Genomic DNA, 21858 nt, shown 5'->3' on the forward strand with positions numbered 1-21858 from the left:
TGTCCAGCCAGGAGAAATTGTGATCTGATAACTTTAACTTGTGAGGAGAGATTCATTTTTGTATTTTTATTATTTGTGGTGTATTGTTGTTATTTGTGGTGAAGAGGGGTACAGGGGCCAGCAAAATGCTTAGCTATATTTTGTCAAAGGGACTGGACGTTTTCACCAGTTAGAGACATTTAGGGAGTTAAGTTTGCAATTTCAAACAGATTTTTTAATGCGTCATTCCCATGTTTATTTTATTAGATTGCCTACATTGAGGCATTAAGGGATTATGGCAAAAATATGATCACCATTTTGATTTGTGGTGGCATCCATGTGTTTTGGACTTTATATCCCTGAGGAAGAACATGGAATGAGTGTGTCAGGTTGCAGTTTTATGTCTAAGTGGTGATATGTTCATTGTGTGAGTGGAGTAGGTACTGTATGTGAGGGGGAATAAATGAGGTGGAATAAGGGTTTAAAGATGGGAGGAGATCTTGGGTAAAATATGTTGTTAAGGGAGCAAGTGTCCGAAGGTGTTTGATGTGTGTGGTGAGTGGGCATGAAATATAGAAGAAAATTACTTGTGTAAAAGAGGCAGGTGGCATGTGGTTGAAGTTTAAGGTATCTCAGAAGAGGAAGAAATGCATAATGCAAGAAAATATGTTTAGGATATGAGAGTAAGATATAATTATAAAGAGGAAGATGGAGAATGAGGATATTAGTAGGGGAGTAGGTTACAGAGAATCAGAGTTGTGAGCAAAAGCTGACAAATGCTGAATGTGAATAAGGTGGGAGGAGTTTCTTTAATATATATCATCTTCTCTGTTTTTAATATGATACTTTGCTTCAATTTTCAGTTTCTCAAATAAAACTGATTATAATGAAACAATGCCTGAGTTGTGTCTTTATTTCAGGTTAAAATGACTAAATCCTTATTAAAGTTGGTATATTGATGACATACACTCAAAACCAACAGTTTTGCTTGTTCCTCCATATATTCATAATCATATTTTTGTTGCTTCTCTTACTACTGTAGCTTACAATTGTGCTGCAGTAATTTTTAAGATTTCAATTGATATATTTGGCTAAAAGTATCACAGTCTGTTCTTTGCTACTATGAAAATATTAAGCCATTCCACACACATAACTTGTGTGTGTGCATATATATATATATATATATATATATATATATATATATATATATATATATATATATATATATATATATATATATATATATGCATGTGTTTAGATAGAGATAGATAGATAGATAGATAGATAATAGACAGACATATACATATTTACACATTCATGTGTGTGCTTGTCTTTGCATGTATAAAAGTGTTTAGGTTGACCTGAATTAATCAGTATATGTGTGCTTCTCTGTGTATGGCTTAATATGAATATATATGTGTTAATAAGAATATGTGACTGTGTGTGTCAATTGAAATGTTTGTCATAGTGCTCAACTCTACCCCCCAGGGGTATTTATAGGCTTGGATTTCAATATCTCTGTGCTTGAAGAATAATCAAACTAAGCCAGATTAGCTAACCTGTGTTTAAGAAGACAGCTCTTTAAATCCTTTCATGTGTGAAGCTTTCAAGGGCATAGGATGGACACCTAAGATGTTTATGAAAACAGTATGTGTGTGTCTGTCTCTCTGTCTGTCTGTGCAATTAAAAACAAATATATATATACTATTGTGCAGTAAAGAGAGTAAAGCTTCCCTTTATCAAGTTAAGTAATATTGAGAAGACAGAATACACCAACTATATGCTGCATATCCATTTATGTGGCTATATCACTAAACATACATATTTAGTTTGTAAGAATTAATATGTATATGCATATCTGAGTTGGCATTTATTTATAGTACATATTACTCTTTGTAAAGTGTGCACATTTAGGAATTATAAAGTAATTGCATGCGGTAAGAGGCACTGACATTGTACGTTCATATACTTTAAAAAATATGATGTAAATATATGTTTATTTTTATTCCTTTCAAACTGAGACAATTACATAACACTTTTCATTCAGTTTTAATTTCAATCATAAACTTATAAATCATATTTTAACCTACAATCATAAATAAAATCCATCACCCTTTAAATAAGGATATTTATACATGAGTAGGGCTTGCATATTACCATATGAATAATGCTGTAAGTATACAATGGTAGGGGAAAGGGGGAAAAATAATAATACATATATATATATATATATATATATATATGCACATAGAGTGATTTTGTGTTTTGCTGATTGCTAACATGAGGCAAGTCTGAGTTTATACATTTATACAATAATTTAGTATGAAGAATATATATATTCTATATATACAGTAATGGAATTTGTGAAAGCATGTATATGTTTAATGTGTATAGCACAATTGGTCTAAAGCAATGAGCACTACACAGAAAAATGAGATAGGGAATGCATTTAACGCAATACAAGTAATGTTCAAATATGTGTGTGTGTGTGTGTATGTGCGTTTGTGTTTTATATATGTATGTATACAGCAGATGTATATAAATATAAAAATGACTAAAGATTCCTTTCTGATACAGTAGAAGATGGACCTCATTTTGAGTGAGTTAATATTGCATCACTAGTCATAATTAATACCTGGGCCTAAAAATGCAGAGCACGTGGATGGCTCGCACAGTCATACCAATAACAGAATGCTGAGGCCTCTACAGATCTCTAGTTCTTTTTTCGCAAACTGCTAGTCTGTAACTGAATTTAAACAAGTAAAACTAAATCTTATGAGAAGGGCAATAAAACGGAACATAGATAAAAATGGTTACATATTTGTTGGAAGATAATGGGGTGCATCGCGCTCCATGACTGTACCAAGTACAGCACTGGGTTTTGCATCAATTGTCTGATCTCATTACATATTTTAAACTGAAGAAAGTTTTAGTTTATATGCATTAAACTAATTGATAAGTATCTCCCAGCTGACCTTAACAGTGGACAGATTAATATGAAGACCATTTGTCATGCTAGGACATCTGAAGAAACCTTTGATGTCTGTACAAACTAAAGGGTCATGTACGTATTGAAGAGAAAAAAAGAGGACATATCGCTTGTTTCCACAAAATAAATGCTGAATGCACATCCAAATGTCACTTCTCACACATTTCTACAAAGACAATAAATGAAGCCAGCACCTAAGCAGTTTTGCCTGTATTTGTGGTTTTACGTTGAGTTCACAGCTGCCCCTAATAATGATTTCATAATTAGCTAGGCTCAAAAAGAAAAAAATATTGCATGGGGAAATCCCAATAATAAATTTGATTTAAAAAAATAATTAATAAATAAAACGACTGTGGTGCTGTCTTCCTGGAATGGCTATATATTTTTTGATCGATATAAGTTGTAGCTCAATATACATTTTTAAATATAATTTTCTACTGAAAAATGTCCCAACTATTTTAGGATTTTTGCAAAAAAAATAGATATAATTATGTCAATATTATTATTATTTGTAATGAACTAACACATTACACAATGCTATACATAGGACACAATAAATAGCAAAAAGATGGGGCTACAATAAATAAAGACAAGGCCGACAATGCAAACTTGGACACAGGGATTACAGAGCCCCGCTCCCAGGAGATTTTACAGTTAATTTATATACAGTAATCTCACAACAATAGGGCAAATGAATCCACACATTCTATGCTTCCAGTATTTTATGAATGATTGACATTCTGTAAAAAGTAATGAGAGAATACAGTCGAGTCATGGGACAACATTATGGCACATAAATATTAATATATAACATATATAAGTTATCTCTTTACTTCTTTTATTGAAATGGGGAAAACATGAATAAATGACACTGTTTAAAGAGATGTAAAATGCCCCTTGTTAAAATAACTAAAAGTAGTGCAATTTTAAATTAAAATAGCAGTGTGAAAAACTTAGGTTTGCTATAATGCTATGACATTAATCATTTATTTTTTAAATGTCCATGCATGCAAATTAAACTTATTTTTAGTATTGTGTATCTGTCTGTTTTGCCTGGTTCATGAAAGTAAATAGAATTCCAAATTCAATATTGTGATTGGTGGGACAAAATTACATTTATCTCAGATGACCTTTTAACCCTTGAGTGCTAACAACGGCTCTGAGCTGTTGCAGAGTTTCCCAGTCTGGTGCCAATGACGGCTCAGAGCCGTCGCTAGCACTCTCCCACCTTGAGGGAGATCTGGGGCTCCCACCCGCTCCTACCCCGGCGATCGGGCCTGCATAGTGACAGGCATCGCCGGGGCTTCACGTTATGCGCGGTGACGTCACGCGCAATGACGTGATGAAACACAACTTTATACTTAACAATGTTAAGTATAGGAGCAGGGGGCATGCTGCTTAGAAGCCTGTATCCAGGATTGGATTGGGAGTAAAAATCAGCCCTGGAAAATTTGGGACAAGCCCTATTTTCTGTTGACTCAGTATAATGCGCCCTCCACTTTTTTTAAAGGAGATTACTGGGATACTCTTCCCCCCAATATTTATTTTCAGAGTTATATTATTTTAGTTTGTATTATACAAAAGGGCCAGATTGTAGTTATATAGACACCCTGCAACCCAATTACATCCATTAATCACCCTTTAAATTGTAGCTTTACAGCCCCAGCTGTTGCAGCCCACCGGGAAATTTCCTGGTATCCTGATAGTACAATCCAGCCTTGCCTGTATCTCAGGCATCTAAGCAGCTATAGACCCCCAAGACCCAACGTTGGAAAGGTAATCACCTAACCTTTCCAACAGTGTAAGTCTTGGGGATCTGATTTTTTTTAAAAAAAGTTTAAAAAAAATGAAAAAATAAATAAAAATGAAAAAAAAGCTAAACCCAATTTTCTTTCTTTCGTGATTCAGATAGAGCATGCAATTTTAAGTAACTTTCTAATTTACTCCTATTATCAATTTTTCTTTGTTCTTTTGCTATCTTTATTTGAAAAAAGAAGGCATCTAAGCCTTATTTTTTATTCAGACCTCTGGACAGCACTTTTTTATTGGTGGATGAATTTATCCACCAATCAGCAAGGACAACACAGGTTGTTTACCAAAAATGGGCCAACATCTAAACTTACATTCTTGCATTTCAAATAAAGATACCAAGAGAATGAATAAAATTTGATAATAGGAGTAAATTAGAAAGGTGCTTAAAATGTCATGCTCTATCTGAATCACGAAATAAAAAATGTGGGTTCAGTTTCTCTTTAACTTCCATAATCATCAGAAAAGTAAATTTGAATTTAGACTTATTTTATTATTTACATAACATTTAATTTTCTTAGCTAATTTATTTTGTTAGAAAGATTCACTATTGAAAAAAAGTACCACAATTTGTGCAGAGCAAATCGAATTTTGCTATTTATTTTTAACTGTGCACAAGCAAACTGTAATATAACATTGTTAGGTGTCTTACCCCTAACAAACATTTTAACTTTTAAGGGTTTATTTATCTGGATCTCCTAGATATATTTATGTCAAATAAAGATAAAAATACTGTACTTAATACTTTTTTTTACAGACAAATTTCGCAAAGACTGGTGCCACAGTTTTTGCTATAGTACTGGCTAAAAAGTCTTTTTATCTGTACAATGCAAAACATAATTTCTTCACATCTTAAAAACTAAAAAATACTGAAGGGATTTCCTTCAAACTTTCTAGGTTTTTAGAGACTGTCAGGTATTTTACATAAAATGTCAGATTGAAACTTGAAGGACCGTTAGCACAATGCAATAGCTGCTATATAAAACTATTCTGAAAAATCGTCTTCATATTTTTGTAAAATTGACTCATAGAAACAGTTCTGTTACCTTTTGCCTTAATCGTTTCCAGATGAAGACCTGTAATTTCAACAAGCCAGGATTTGAGGATATCCATGACAGTGGGAATTGATTGCACAAAACACGTTGGATGTTCCCAAGAGGCATTATATTCCTGTACACACTTAAAAGGCTAGGCTCACGCAAGTGCTTTATCTGCGCTCAACTTTATTTTACCATTGAGCATGTATTACAGATCACAAGTAAAAATGTTGCACGCAAAAAAGAATTTGCAAAGTTGCAAACAGAGCATCGTATTCCCCCATAAACTTTAATGGAGCCTTGGTTGAACAAAAAAAAATAGCCGTTAGATTGCGCAAACACAAGCGCAGAATTGTAATGAGATATATGTATGTATTATTATACATATCTGTATTTATAGGTGTATATATGTCTGTAAATACATATATACACATATAAATAGATATTTACATATGTATAGAAATAAATGCGTACATATTTATATACATACATATATTTATACATGTGTTCCTATTGATCCCTATGTAAAAGCACTTTTAACCCATTTTTTTCTAACGCCTAACATCTCATATCTTTGAGCCTTTATAACGTTTAATTGCAATTTTTTTAAAATCACTTTTATTAGATAGTATTTTGAGTGTAACTGTACTTTTACATGTATTTTTGATGTGTTTTGTAACATTTTGTTGACTTGCGTAACAGTTAACTGGAGCTCTGAAGTTGCCATAATTATTCTAGCGTAAATCGCGATTACACTCACGCATTCACATTTCACATTTACTTTCAACTTGTAATATAGGTGGAATTTAACTTGCATGCAAACGTCTTAGAAAACCTGAAAGCACGGCACTTGTATTCTAGCCCATAATGTGAACAATAAACATTGCATTTTTTTTGCTACCAAATACATTTGAGGTCTAAAGGTTCCTCTCCATTGGTAGACAAATGCTATAGACAAATGCTATAGACAAATGCTATAGAACAATACATTATAAACTGGGATGTTTTCTGGAAGTCCAAAACACCCAAATGTAGCTTTTATTCATTGGTTTTGCACTTAAAATGTCCTATCATTTCACACGAAAGAGCTGTATTGAAACATGTTCATAATATTCTTTGTGTGCAAGAAAAAAAAGGTAAAACCTGTTTACATTTAAATTGAAAATGCTCAATTCATACTGCTGTATTAATTCCCACTGCCTAATAAGGACAATCCCTACAATGCTATTGGAGAAGAGAGACAAGTGTCTATTAGCCCCACAGCCTCACACCTAACATCAGACTCCAGATTTGCAAGCACTATCCATCCAATCCCACCCTATTGTTTACCTTTATATATACACACACCTTCTAACAGTAATTATGTGCAGCTGTCACTAATAATCTAGGATAGAGAAACCACTTCAGACTCACAGCCTTTGTACTGACATTTTACCACATTCTTTTATACTTCACCTTACTTGCTCAGTCACCCCCCCCCCCCACATGTCATCACTCGCTCTCAGTTCACTCAGCCTTATATCAGACATATTTCTTTTCTCCCTTACCTTCTGTGTCCATTCCCTCTCCTTTAGATTGTAAATTTGAGAGCCTCTCTACCTGTAGGCCACTTTGTATTTAAAGTTAACTACTACTAATTGTGCTCAAGGGCAGGGCACTCCTCTCCTTTTGTATAACTCAATTATTGCACTTACAACTGTAATGTACCCCAATACTTTACTTGTTTGTGTATTACTGTATCCCTGTAATGTTTTTTATTCATTGTATAGTGCTGCGTAATCTGCTGGCGCTTTATAAATAAATGATAATAATAATAATATTAGGCTAAAAAAAGTTGGTTTATCCAATACAGGAACAGGAATTTTACAAAACACCAGATACAGAGATGAGTACAATATCACTGTAATGTTCTTTTACACTCTTCGGAATTACTTTATAACTCAAATAATTGATGGTTTTTGGTCCCTTCTGGGAAACAGAGTGCATTAGTAACTTCTCACTGCTGCTTACACTGAAGATGTGAATTGCGTGCTGGCAATGTAGATAACACGCAGACACCAGGCTATACAGAATTCCATGTCTGTGTTGCCTGCAGAGAATACGCATTCTCACTGTGTAGCATTGAGTAAGTGATAATGTATACAGAAAGGGGGGGGGGTCACAAGTTTTAGAGTTTTAATGTATTTCCCCTCTTTAAATCTTATTTACTTTCAGTCATAAATAACTCAGACCCAAAACACAAGACAATAGAATGGTGATGCTCTCTAAATCTACCAACAGATCTTTAGATCATTGCGCCTAAATCTTAATATTTAAGACCTTGCATTGGAATATAAAACGTTTAGGATTTGCTCACGATCATATTTCTATTACTATACATAAATATACAATTTCTGGTGCTTTCCATGAGGTTTTCAACAATACCAGTTTATTAAAAGCCGATAACAGTAACCCTTTACTGATATCTACAGCTGAGGATTGCGTTGTGAAGCTTTTATGTGTGTTTCAATCTTAATAACTAAAGGGAAATGGAAGATACTAATTAATTATGTTAATTCTAGACCCTAATGTGTTACTAGGCTGGTCCAGCTAAAGGCCAAGTTCCACATTGTGCCCCATCATATATTCACTTCTACAAGCTAAATACTATATTGCCTGAACCAGGGAGGGTTTTACAGTACTTTAATCTTGCAATTGCAAAATGACTCTTCTAACAGCTAATATGTTGTGATGATGTAAACGAAAATAAATTAGAGGAGATCCTGTATTGTGTCTTTTAATAACAAATATGAATCAGAGCATAATGTTACCAGGCACCAGTGGTGGTTCTAGAACTCAACAAAGGTGGTGAAAAAGTTGAAAGACACAGCACACATTATATAGGGAGCCCTTATCAGCTGAATAGAGGGTGCTACACATGCATTTGGAGGTGCATAGCACCCCTATAAAACCATCACTGCCAGACTCATATCGACTCTTGGACAAGCCAAATGAATTACATATATTTTAACAAAGCATTATGATTTTAAGTTTGATGATATTCATGGTGTGTATTTTGCTTCATATAGTAGAATTTGTCAATTTTACATCATCCTTCATAAAGAACCTAATGTGGGCCTTCATGTTGGACACATTGGGACACCATTCTATTGTTTTTCCTCCTGTGCATGCAGCTTTCTTTAAAGCCGTTCTCTTATTTAACTCATTACAGAATCCGGCTGCTAAAGCTCTGCATTTTATACTGGGCGTCGCCATTTTGTAGCAAGAATATTGTTGCAACATGTGACAGAAGTAGTGCGCTTTCACAAGGTTGTGATGTCACTGGCTTATTGACAGCTGTGCTTTGCACTTCAGTTTAGCTCACATAATTTGGAGCGAAAGCATTACATTTTTTGCCACTTTTTGCACAGTTAAAAAGTTACATAACAAGATGGTGGTGCCCAGTGTGAATATGAAGAGCTTCACTAACTGATAATTGTGAGTATTAAAATAGTAGAATGACTGACAGCTGCACAGGACAAAAACAATAGCATGGTGAGTTAGTAACCATTATACCATAGTTGTACCCAACTGTTTTATGTCCCTTTAACAATAAAAGGCTTGTTTATATGCCACACCAGTTTTGACACACTAACACAGAGGACAGTAAAGCCAAAAAGCCCTGTATTGTATTGGCCAAGTCATTACACTGCAAAACACACTCCCACGGCTGCTCAGTGCCTACGGTTAGACAGGTGCTAATATGCATGTGCATGTTTCTTCGTTGTGCACAGTAGCACTTTTTTTTTAATTCCTAGACAATAACCACCCTTGGGTGCACTTCTGTAGTGCATGATTGGACATTAAAGCCTAAGATTTGCTGTATATTATGGGCATCATGTAAACTTAGGTTAAAATAAGCAAATGGTTTTTACTTAGCATAAATGTTTTAAATAAAGGACTGGAAGTGGTGCAATAACATATTTATATATATTAATAACATTTACTCTTTGACTATTAACATAATACTGCTAAAATAATTTGACTGATACTTAATGATAAAGCTGATTCATTAACTGCTGGCTCTTTTTTAGTCTATTTAACTCAAAATAAGTGTGTTGCCTTGTGTTCTTTTTAAACCCCTAGAGCAGGGACACCATTAGCATTTGTGGGGCCCTGGGCTAGATAAATTTGTGGGACCCCACAGCCCAGCTCTCTTATTTCCCTAGGTACATCACACACTGAAGACCTCTACAACGTCAGCCGCACAGCACCACAATGTGAACTCTGAATAGTTTAGGCTAGTGGATCAGTCCATCCGAATAGTTCAGGCTAGTGGATCAGTCCATCCGAATAGTTCAGGCTAGTGGATCAGTCCATCCGAATAGTTCAGGCTAGTGGATCAGTCCATCATCAACAAAAAATCCTCAAAGTCAGACAAAAAAATACACATATTGTTTTTTATGGGCTACCTAGTCATGCTGTCTTTCCATTTTTAATGTATACCAATAAATGCTTTTTGGTTTTAACACACTAGCAGTGTGTCTCTTATTTCCCTACCACATATACCCTGCCCCCTGTATGGCCCACCCTGTCCAAACATTTAGTGTTACCTATACAGGGAGTGCAGAATTATTAGGCAAATGAGTATTTTGACCACATCATCCTCTTTATGCATGTTGTCTTACTCCAAGCTGTATAGGCTCGAAAGCCTACTACCAATTAAGCATATTAGGTGATGTGCATCTCTGTAATGAGAAGGGGTGTGGTCTAATGACATCAACACCCTATATCAGGTGTGCATATTTATTAGGCAACTTCCTTTCCTTTGGCAAAATGGGTCAAAAGAAGGACTTGACAGGCTCAGAAAAGTAAAAAATAGTGAGATATCTTGCAGAGGGATGCAGCACTCTTAAAATTGCAAAGCTTCTGAAGCATGATCATCAAACAATCAAGCGTTTCATTCAAAATAGTCAACAGGGTCGCAAGAAGCGTGTGGAAAAACCAAGGCGCAAAATAACTGCCCATGAACTGAGAAAAGTCAAGCGTGCAGCTGCCAAGATGCCCCTTTCCACCAGTTTGGCCATATTTCAGAGCTGCAACATCACTGGAGTGCCCAAAAGCACAAGGTGTGCAATACTCAGAGACATGGCCAAGGTAAGAAAGGCTGAAAGACGACCACCACTGAACAAGACACACAAGCTGAAACGTCAAGACTGGGCCAAGAAATATCTCAAGACTGATTTTTCTAAGGTTTTATGGACTGATGAAATGAGAGTGAGTCTTGATGGGCCAGATGGATGGGCCCGTGGCTGGATTGGTAAAGGGCAGAGAGCTCCAGTCCGACTCAGACGCCAGCAAGGTGGAGGTGGAGTACTGGTTTGGGCTGGTATCATCAAAGATGAGCTTGTGGGGCCTTTTCGGGTTGAGGATGGAGTCAAGCTCAACTCCCAGTCCTACTGCCAGTTTCTGGAAGACACCTTCTTCAAGCAGTGGTACAGGAAGAAGTCTGCATCGTTCAAGAAAAACATGATTTTCATGCAGGACAATGCTCCATCACACGCGTCCAAGTACTCCACAGCGTGGCTGGCAAGAAAGGGTATAAAAGAAGAAAATCTAATGACATGGCCTCCTTGTTCACCTGATCTGAACCCCATTGAGAACCTGTGGTCCATCATCAAATGTGAGATTTACAAGGAGGGAAAACAGTACACCTCTCTGAACAGTGTCTGGAAGGCTGTGGTTGCTGCTGCACGCAATGTTGATGGTGAACAGATCAAAACACTGACAGAATCCATGGATGGCAGGCTTTTGAGTGTCCTTGCAAAGAAAGGTGGCTATATTGGTCACTGATTTGTTTTTGTTTTGTTTTTGAATGTCAGAAATGTATATTTGTGAATGTTGAGATGTTATATTGGTTTCACTGGTAAAAATAAATAATTGAAATAGGTATATATTTGTTTTTTGTTAAGTTGCCTAATAATTATGCACAGTAATAGTCACCTGCACAAACAGATATCCCCCTAAAATAGCTATAACTAAAAACAAACTAAAAACTACTTCCAAAACTATTCAGCTTTGATATTAATTAGTTTTTTTGGTTCATTGAGAACATGGTTTTTGTTCAATAATAAAATTAATCCTCAAAAATACAACTTGCCTAATAATTCTGCACTCCCTGTATAAAGAATAACACTATGTATTGCACCTCTTCATACCATAAATACTTTTTCATAAACAAAATACAGTATGTACATTGCACCTTCTCATACACTCACCCCTGACAGTGCGGGCCCCCTAAAGTGCGGGGCCCTAGGCAGTTGCTCTCACCCTGCCATTAACAGAAGGGGAAATGGTCAGCAACTAATTGTCATTCTGTCTGGCTATCAGCTAGTTACATTTAAGTTTTTACAAAATCCACAAACACCTGATATAGAAATTTTGAACCTTTCACAAGCTGTCTCATATGTCCTGGATTATTTTAATAATACACTGGTCGGTAATGCATGACACAATGTGCAATTTTATTCTAATAAATAACAAATAATTTGTCCTTCATAAATGTTGGGAAGTAAATTCAAAAGTATTACTTTTGCTACAGATTTCATTTTGTATGAAAATATGAATACTAAGAAAATGTGCAAGTGGCACTGTTAAAGATAGACGTTCCAGCAAATAATAGCACATTTATGGTGAGCAGTGAGCACAAGTAATAGTACATTTATGGTGAGCACAAATAATAGCACATTTATGGTGAGCACAAATAATAGCACATTTATGGTGAGCACAAGTAATAGCACATTTATGGTGAGCACAAGTAATAGCACATTTATGGTGAGCACAAATAATAGCACATTTATGGTGAGCACAAATAATAGCACATTTATGGTGAGCACAAATAATAGCACATTTATGGTAAGCACAAGTAATAGCACATTTATGGTGAGCACAAATAATAGCACATTTATGGTAAGCACAAGTAATAGCACATTTATGGTAAGCACAAGTAATAGTACATTTATGGTGAGCACAAGTAATAGCACATTTATGGTGAGCACAAGTAATAGTACATTTTGACAAATTGCTGTGCTTCCATTTTACATTTTTGACTATTTTTTTCCTTTGAAGTAGTCTTTGAAAGAAAAGTTGCTCAAAAATAACAAAATAGAGACCTTAGCAAATCAACAAAACACTTGATTGCTAAGATATATAGCTATTTATTAAAGTCAGGTAGGCCAGGGAAGCACATGTAACAAATGAAAACTGTACAGTGATCACCTTACCTTCTCCAAAAGACTGGAATGAAAGTACACAATGCCGAAAACTAATAAAGGAGAGATTTAACTGCTGCAGAAATGACCGGTAAAAGTATGCTTAAAACATAGATATATGGAAAAGACATGCGGCTAGATTTAGAGTTCTGCAGCTAAAGCTAAGCGTGCTTTTTTTCCCCCGCACCTTTTAAATACCGCTGGTATTTAGAGTTAACAGAAGGGCTGCGTTAGGCTCCAAAAAGGGAGTGTACAGGCATATTTACCGCCACTGCAACTCTCAATACCAGTGGTGCTTACGGATGCGGCCAGCTTCAAAAACGTGCTCATGCACGATTTCCCCATAGGAAACAATGGGGCAGTTTGAGCTGAAAAAAAACCTAACACCTGCAGCCCCATTGTTTCCTATGGGGAAACACTTCCTAAGTCTGCACCTAACACCCTAACATGAACCCCGAGTCTAAACACCCCTAACCTTACACTTATTAACCCCTAATCTGCTGTCCCCGCTATCGCTTACCCCTGCATTATACTATTAACCCCTAATCTGCCGCTCCGTACACCGCCGCAACCTACGTTATCCCTATGAACCCCTAATCTGCTGCTCCTAACCCCCGCCGACCCCTATATTATATTTATTACCCCTAATCTGCCCCACCCAACGTCGCTGCTACCTACCTACAAGTATTAACCCCTAATCTGCCGACCGGACCTCACCGCTACTCTAATAAATGTATTAACCCCTTAAGCTAAGTCTATCCCTAACCCTAACACCCCCCTAAGTTAAATATAATTTTTATCTAACGAAATAAAATAAATCTTATTAAATAAATTAATCCTATTTAAAGCTAAATACTTACCTGTAAAATAAACCTTAATATAGCTACAATATAAAAAATTATTATATTGTAGCTATTTTAGGATTAATATTTATTATTTATTATGTATTTATTTTATCCAGGTACAATAGCTATTAAATAGTTATTTACTATTTAATAGCTACCTAGTTAAAATAATTACAAAAGTACCTGTAAAATAAATCCTAACCTAAGTTACAATTAAACCTAACACTACACTATCAATAAATTAATTAAATAAACTACCTACAATTATCTACAATTAAACCGAACACTACACTATCAATAAATAAATTAAATACAAATACCTACAAATAAATACAAATAAATACACTAACTAAAGTACAAAAAATAAAAAAAGAACTAAGTTACAAAAAAAAGAACTGTTACAAAAAATAAAAAAATAATTTACAAACATTATAAAAATATTACAACAATTTTAAGCTTATTACTCCTACTCTAAGCCCCCTAATAAAATAACAAAGCCCCCCAAAATAAAAAAATGCCCTACCCTATTCTAAAATAAAAATTGAAAAGCTCTTTTACCTTACCAGCCCTTAAAAGGGCCTTTTGCGGGGCATGCCCCAAAGAATTCTGCTCTTTTGCTTGTAAAAAAACATACAATACCCCCCCAACATTACAACCCACCACCCACATACCCCTAATCTAACCCAAACCCCCCTTAAATAAACCTAACACTAAGCCCCTGAAGATCTTCCTACCTTGTCTTCACCACGCTGGGTATCACTGATCCGTCCAGAAGAGGGTCCGAAGTCTTCCTCCTATCCGGGGCTGAAGAGGTCCATCATCCGGCTGAAGTCTTTATCCAAGCGGGGGCTGAAGAGGTCCATCATCCGGCTGAAGTCTTCTATCAAGCGGCATCTTCAATCTTCTTTCTTCCGGATCCATCTTCATCCCGCTGGCGCGGAACATCCATCCTGGCTGACGACTTCCCGACGAATGACAGTTCCTTTAAGGGACGTCATCCAAGATGGCGTCCCTCGAATTCCGATTGGCTGATAGGATTCAATCAGCCAATCGGATTAAAGTTAGGAAAATTCTGACTGGCTGATGGAATCAGCCAATCAGATTCAAGTTCAATCCGATTGGCTGATCCAATCAGCCAATCAGATTGAGCTTGCATTCTATTGGCTGAAGGTAGGAAGATCTTCAGGGGCTTAGTGTTAGGTTTATTTAAGGGGGTTTGGGTTAGATTAGGGGTATGTGGGTGGTGGGTTGTAATGTTGGGGGGTATTGTATGTTTTTTTTACAGACAAAAGAGCAGAATTCTTTGGGGCATGCCCCGCAAAAGGCCCTTTTAAGGGCTGGTAAGGTAAAAGAGCTTTTCTATTTGTATTTTAGAATAGGGTAGGGCATTTTTTTTTATTTTGGGGGGCTTTGTTATTTTATTAAGGGGCTTAGAGTAGGTGCAATTAGCTTAAAATTGTTGTAAGATTTTTATAATGTTTGTAAATTATTTTTTTATTTTTTATAACTTAGTTCTTTTTTAATTTTTTGTAACTTAGTTCTTTTTTAATTTTTTGTACTTTAGTTAGTGTATTTATTTGTATTTATTTGTAGGTATTTGTATTTAATTTATTTATTGATAGTGTAGTGTTAGGTTTAATTGTAGATAATTGTAGGTAGTTTATTTAATTAATTTATTGATAGTGTAGTGTTAGGTTTAATTGTAACTTAGGTTAGGATTTATTTTACAGGTACTTTTGTTATTATTTTAACTAGGTAGCTATTAAATAGTAAATAACTATTTAATAGCTATTGTACCTGGTTAAAATAAATACAAAGGAGCTGGGGGGCGGAGCCAACTGCTAATGAAGACAGACGCACATTGCAGAGCTCCTGACTTATTTAACTTAAAAATGAAAAATAATGCTATTTTATCAAACTGAATTCCAGTTTAACTATTCGTATATGTTTGCTTAATACGCTCTGAGACGATAGGAGCCCTGTATGGAGAAGATATATGGACTTTGGCATCCCAGCCTAACCTTGTGGTGAGCGCCGTAGTATTTTACACTAGGTCCACTAACTCTGGCAATCTTCTAAACGGGTGGAGAGGAAGAGCGCTTTGTGTTGCTTCTTTTTTGCCCCCCGGACTACTAAGCTCATAGTAACATTTTCGCAATTAAGTGCAGAGGAGAAGATTCCTGTGAGCAGCTTGCTTATTACTGAGTCGTGACCCTAACATGGAGGCTGTAGAGAAATGGGAAATGCGCACTCAGCGGCATATTGACACTCACTTTCAGAATCTCAAGACGAACCTCGCCTTATTGATCTCCTCCCTGGAGCGGAAGATACTATCGAGGGACAAATCCCTAAATGAGCAGCCAGCTAATACTGGAGACTGTGTGGTTGGTCGCGCCATATACCCCTCTTCAGAGCCATGTGGTACGAAGGATGTCTCACTACCATCATTGAGGGACACCCCAAAGGCTGCAGCTGTCCAGATGGATCAAGACACAGAATAAGGGGAGATAAGCATTACCTTAGGACTCGATGATACTCCGGTCCATGCCAATACTGTACGCTCAGGAGAGTGTGTAGCTCTTGATGCTGCTGGCCCAGCTGGGTTGGAGCTCACGCAAAATTACATTAAGCCAAACATGCCATGGAATCCACACATGAGGCATCGCTGGTCAGCTGCTAATGGTAACGGATTGTATGTACTTTTAAAGCCCTTCGAGCAACAACTGATTTGGAGATTGGGAATAGGTTAAACGCTGGGTTCTTACACTCAGTCTCTTGATTATATACATGAACATAATTAGAAATCACTAGGACTCACTAACAACGTGGTGTTTGATATTTTCAACACTCCTATCTAAATGATTGTGTTCTACTGTTTATTGTTTATACCATTTCCTCCATATTTAATAATGTTTAGTAGTTCATTCTAGCTAGTATCACAGATTTGCTGGATGTTTCTATATGACATTTACCTCTGATCATTGGACTGGGAAGATCTAAAGTTTATTGGGACCATTGTTGTACTAGTTGATCCCCAAGGTTTTGTTCAAGCATTGCCCCATTCCCTTTGATCTAATGTTATATAATTTGGTTGTCCACATTATTAACTACATGTTTAGAGTCACAGATCTTCCATGTCTCTTGTTTTACAGGCTGAGTTCAGTGTATCATTTTATGTATAGTTGAGAGACTTTCCTACTGTATTAGCTTCCTTGCAGTTTACTTAATTGTTTGTCTCACTAACATTTGCAGGGAATGCTTACTGTTCTCCCCCTTCCCTGCCTGCAAGGCTCAGCATATACTATCTAATATCACATTCTGCATGTCTACCTGAGTTCTATTTGATAAAGTACCTAGTGCTTCCTTGGTCACTTAACAATTTGGGGTTCAGCAGTTTAACGTGTTGCAACTATGTGTTTACATTCAGAGATTTTTCTGCCTTCACTGGGATTCCCTTATTTTAAAAAAAAAAAAAAAAAATTAAATGCTTGATATTATTTCAAGGGATGGGCACCTATATATATGTACAACTGATTGCATTGCTCTATTCTCTTTACCTTAGTGGTACAGGCGTAGGGGCCTAGTTATCAAGCCGTCAACCTCAAATACGCTGGAATTCCGCAGCGTATTTGTGGCGCGGCTGATTCGCCTTAGTTATCAAAGGCTCGAGACCGGCAAAAGTAGAATTTTGTGACGTAAACTTCGATCCGCCAGACTCAGTCCGACACAGATCGATTCTTACGTCACTCCAGATGTTCCGCACACAAGTGCGGCACAATCTCACTACTTTTGCTAGTTATCAAAAAACTAGCAGGTACGCTCGGCACTTTTACGGCCCAGCGTACCTGGTTTTCAAAGCGCCAGCCTGGAGGCGGCGGATCCCATAGGAATCAATGGGAGTCTGACCATAGCGAAAGTTCATGTTCGCTGCTGACAGACATCCCATTGATTCCTATGGGAGCTGTCTACACCTAACACCCTAACATGTACCCCGAGTCTAAACACCGCTAATCTGACCCCCCCTACACCGCCGCAACTAAATAAAGTTATTACCCCCTAAACCGCCGCTCCCGGAGCCCACCGCAAGCTACTCTATACATATTAACCCCTAAACCGCCGCTCCCTGAACCCGCCGCAACCTATATTAAATGTATTAACCCCTATCCTGCCCCCCTACACCGTCGCCACCTATAATAAATTTATTAACCCCTAATCTGCCCCCCCTACACCGTCGCCACCTATAATAAATTTATTAACCCCTATCCTGCCCCCCACTACGCCGCCGCCACTGTAATAAAATTATTAACCCCTAAACCTAAGTCTAACCCTAACCCTAACGCCCCCCTAACTTAAATATTAATTAAATAAATCTAAATAAATTAACTCTTATTAACTAAATGAATCATATTTAAAACTAAATACTTACCTTTAAAATAAACCCTAATATAGCTACAATATAAATAATAATTATATTCTAGCTATCTTAGGATTTATATTTATTTTACAGGTAACTTTCAATTTATTTTAACCATGTCCAATAACTATTAAATAGTTATTAACTATTTAATAGCTTACCTAGCTAAAATAAAGAGAAATGTACCTGTGAAATAAATCCTAACCTAAGTTACAATTACACCTAACACTACACTATACTTTAATAAATTATTCCTATTTAAAAATAAATACTTACCTGTAAAATAAACCCTAAGATAGCTACAATGTAATTAATAATTATATTATAGCTATCTTAGGATTTATATTTATTTTACAGGTAACTTTGTATTTATTTTAGCTAGTTAGAATAGTTATTAAATAGTTATTAACTATTTAATAACTACCTAGCTAAAAGAAATACAAAATTACCTGTAAAATAAATCCTAACCTAAGTTACAATTAAACCTAATACTACACTATCATTAAATTAACTAAATAAACTACATACAAATAACTACAATTAAATACAATTACATAAACTAACTAAAGTACAAAAAATAAAAAAAGCTAAGTTACAAAAAATAAAAAAATAAGTTACAAACATGTTAAAAATATTACAACAATTTTAAGCTACTTACACCTAATCTAAGCCCCCTAATAAAATAACAAACCCCCCCAAAATAAAAAAAATCCCTACCCTATTCTAAATTAAATAAATTTCAAAGCTCTTTTACCTTACCAGCCCTTAAAAGGGCCTTTTGTGGGGGCATGCCCCAAAAAGTTCAGCTCTTTTGCCTGTAAAAGAAAAATACAACCCCCCCCCAACATTAAAACCCACCACCCACATACCCCTAATCTAACCCAAACCCCCCTTACAAAAACCTAACACTAATCCCCTGAAGATCATCCTACCTTGAGTCGTCTTCACTCAGCCGAGCCACCGATGGAACTGAAGAGGACATCCGGAGCGGAAGAAGTTAATCCTCCAAGCGCCGCTGAAGAAATGTTCCATCCGATGAAGTCATCATCCAGGCGGCGCTGAAGAAGTCTTCGATCCGGCCGATGTCATCTTCAAAGAGGCGCTGAAGAGGTCTTCTATCCGGGCGAAGTCATCTTCCAAGCCGGGTCTTGAATCTTCCTTCCGCCGACGCGGAACCACCTTCTTCACCGACGGACTACGACGAATGACGGCTCCTTTAAGGGACGTCATCCAAGATGGCGTCCCCTCAATTCCGATTGGCTGATAGGATTCTATCAGCCAATCGGAATTAAGGTAGGAAAATCTGATTGGCTGATGGAATCAGCCAATCAGATTCAAGTTCAATCTGATTGGCTGATGGAATCAGCCAATCAGATTGAGCTCGCATTCTATTGGCTGTTCCGATCAGCCAATAGAATGCGAGCTCAATCTGATTGGCTGATTGGATCAGCCAATCGGATTGAACTTGAATCTGATTGGCTGATTCCATCAGCCAATCAGATTTTCCTACCTTAATTCCGATTGGCTGATAGAATCCTATCAGCCAATCGGAATTGAGGGGACGCCATCCTGGATGACGTCCCTTAAAGGAGCCGTCATTCGTCGTAGTCCGTCGGTGAAGAAGGTGGTTCCGCGTCGGCGGAAGGAAGATTCAAGACCCGGCTTGGAAGATGACTTCGCCCGGATAGAAGACCTCTTCAGCGCCTCTTTGAAGATGACATCGGCCGGATCGAAGACTTCTTCAGCGCCGCCTGGATGATGACTTCATCGGATGGAACATTTCTTCAGCGGCGCTTGGAGGATTAACTTCTTCCGCTCCGGATGTCCTCTTCAGTTCCATCGGTGGCTCGGCTGAGTGAAGATGACTCAAGGTAGGATGATCTTCAGGGGATTAGTGTTAGGTTTTTGTAAGGGGGGTTTGGGTTAGATTAGGGGTATGTGGGTGGTGGGTTTTAATGTTGGGGGGGGTTGTATTTTTCTTTTACAGGCAAAAGAGCTGAACTTTTTGGGGCATGCCCCCACAAAAGGCCCTTTTAAGGGCTGGTAAGGTAAAAGAGCTTTGAAATTTATTTAATTTAGAATAGGGTAGGGATTTTTTTTATTTTGGGGGGGTTTGTTATTTTATTAGGGCGCTTAGATTAGGTGTAAGTAGCTTAAAATTGTTGTAATATTTTTAACATGTTTGTAACTTATTTTTTTATTTTTTGTAACTTAGCTTTTTTTATTTTTTGTACTTTAGTTAGTTTATGTAATTGTATTTAATTGTAGTTATTTGTATGTAGTTTATTTAGTTAATTTAATGATAGTGTAGTATTAGGTTTAATTGTAACTTAGGTTAGGATTTATTTTACAGGTAATTTTGTATTTCTTTTAGCTAGGTAGTTATTAAATAGTTAATAACTATTTAATAACTATTCTAACTAGCTAAAATAAATACAAAGTTACCTGTAAAATAAATATAAATCCTAAGATAGCTATAATATAATTATTAATTACATTGTAGCTATCTTAGGGTTTATTTTACAGGTAAGTATTTATTTTTAAATAGGAATAATTTATTAAAGTATAGTGTAGTGTTAGGTGTAATTGTAACTTAGGTTAGGATTTATTTCACAGGTACATTTCTCTTTATTTTAGCTAGGTAAGCTATTAAATAGTTAATAACTATTTAATAGTTATTGGACATGGTTAAAATAAATTGAAAGTTACCTGTAAAATAAATATAAATCCTAAGATAGCTAGAATATAATTATTATTTATATTGTAGCTATATTAGGGTTTATTTTAAAGGTAAGTATTTAGTTTTAAATAGGATTAATTTAGTTAATAAGAGTTAATTTATTTAGATTTATTTAATTAATATTTAAGTTAGGGGGGCGTTAGGGTTAGGGTTAGACAGGTTTAGGGGTTAATAATTTTATTACAGTGGCGGCGGCGTAGTGGGGGGCAGGATAGTGGTTAATAAATTTATTATAGGTGGCTACGGTGTAGGGGGGGCAGGATAGGGGTTACTAGGTATACTGTAGGTGGCAGCGGTGTCCGGGAGCGGCGGTTTAGGGGTTAATACATTTATAAGACTTGTGGCGGGGTCTAGGAGCGGCGGTTTAGGGGTTAATACATTTATAAGAGTTGCGGCGGGGTCTAGGAGCGGCGGTTTAGGGGTTAGTAACTTTATTTAGTTGCGGGGGGCTCCGGGGGCGCCGGTATAGGGGGTAGAACAGTGTAGTTTAGTGTGAGTGCTTAGTGACAGGCTAGCAATAAAGCTGGGAAAAAGCCGAAGGGCAGCGAGATCGGATGAGTGATAACTGTCACAGTCCGCTGCTCATCGCCCCGCGGCTTTTTGACAGCTTTATTTGATAACTTAGGCGAACGTATTCAAGGTCCGCGGCGGCGAAGCTAGGCGAGCTTAGGCGGACGTATTGGGCCGGCGAAGCCAGAAAAGTAGACGGCTTGATAACTACCCCCCGTAGCCAGCGGCCGGGGCTGCGCCTTCACAATTAATATGTCTAGGAATATAGGTGTTCCATTATGCTCA

Source organism: Bombina bombina, chromosome 1, assembly GCF_027579735.1.
Source record: "Bombina bombina isolate aBomBom1 chromosome 1, aBomBom1.pri, whole genome shotgun sequence".
NCBI classification, from domain to species: domain Eukaryota; kingdom Metazoa; phylum Chordata; class Amphibia; order Anura; family Bombinatoridae; genus Bombina; species Bombina bombina.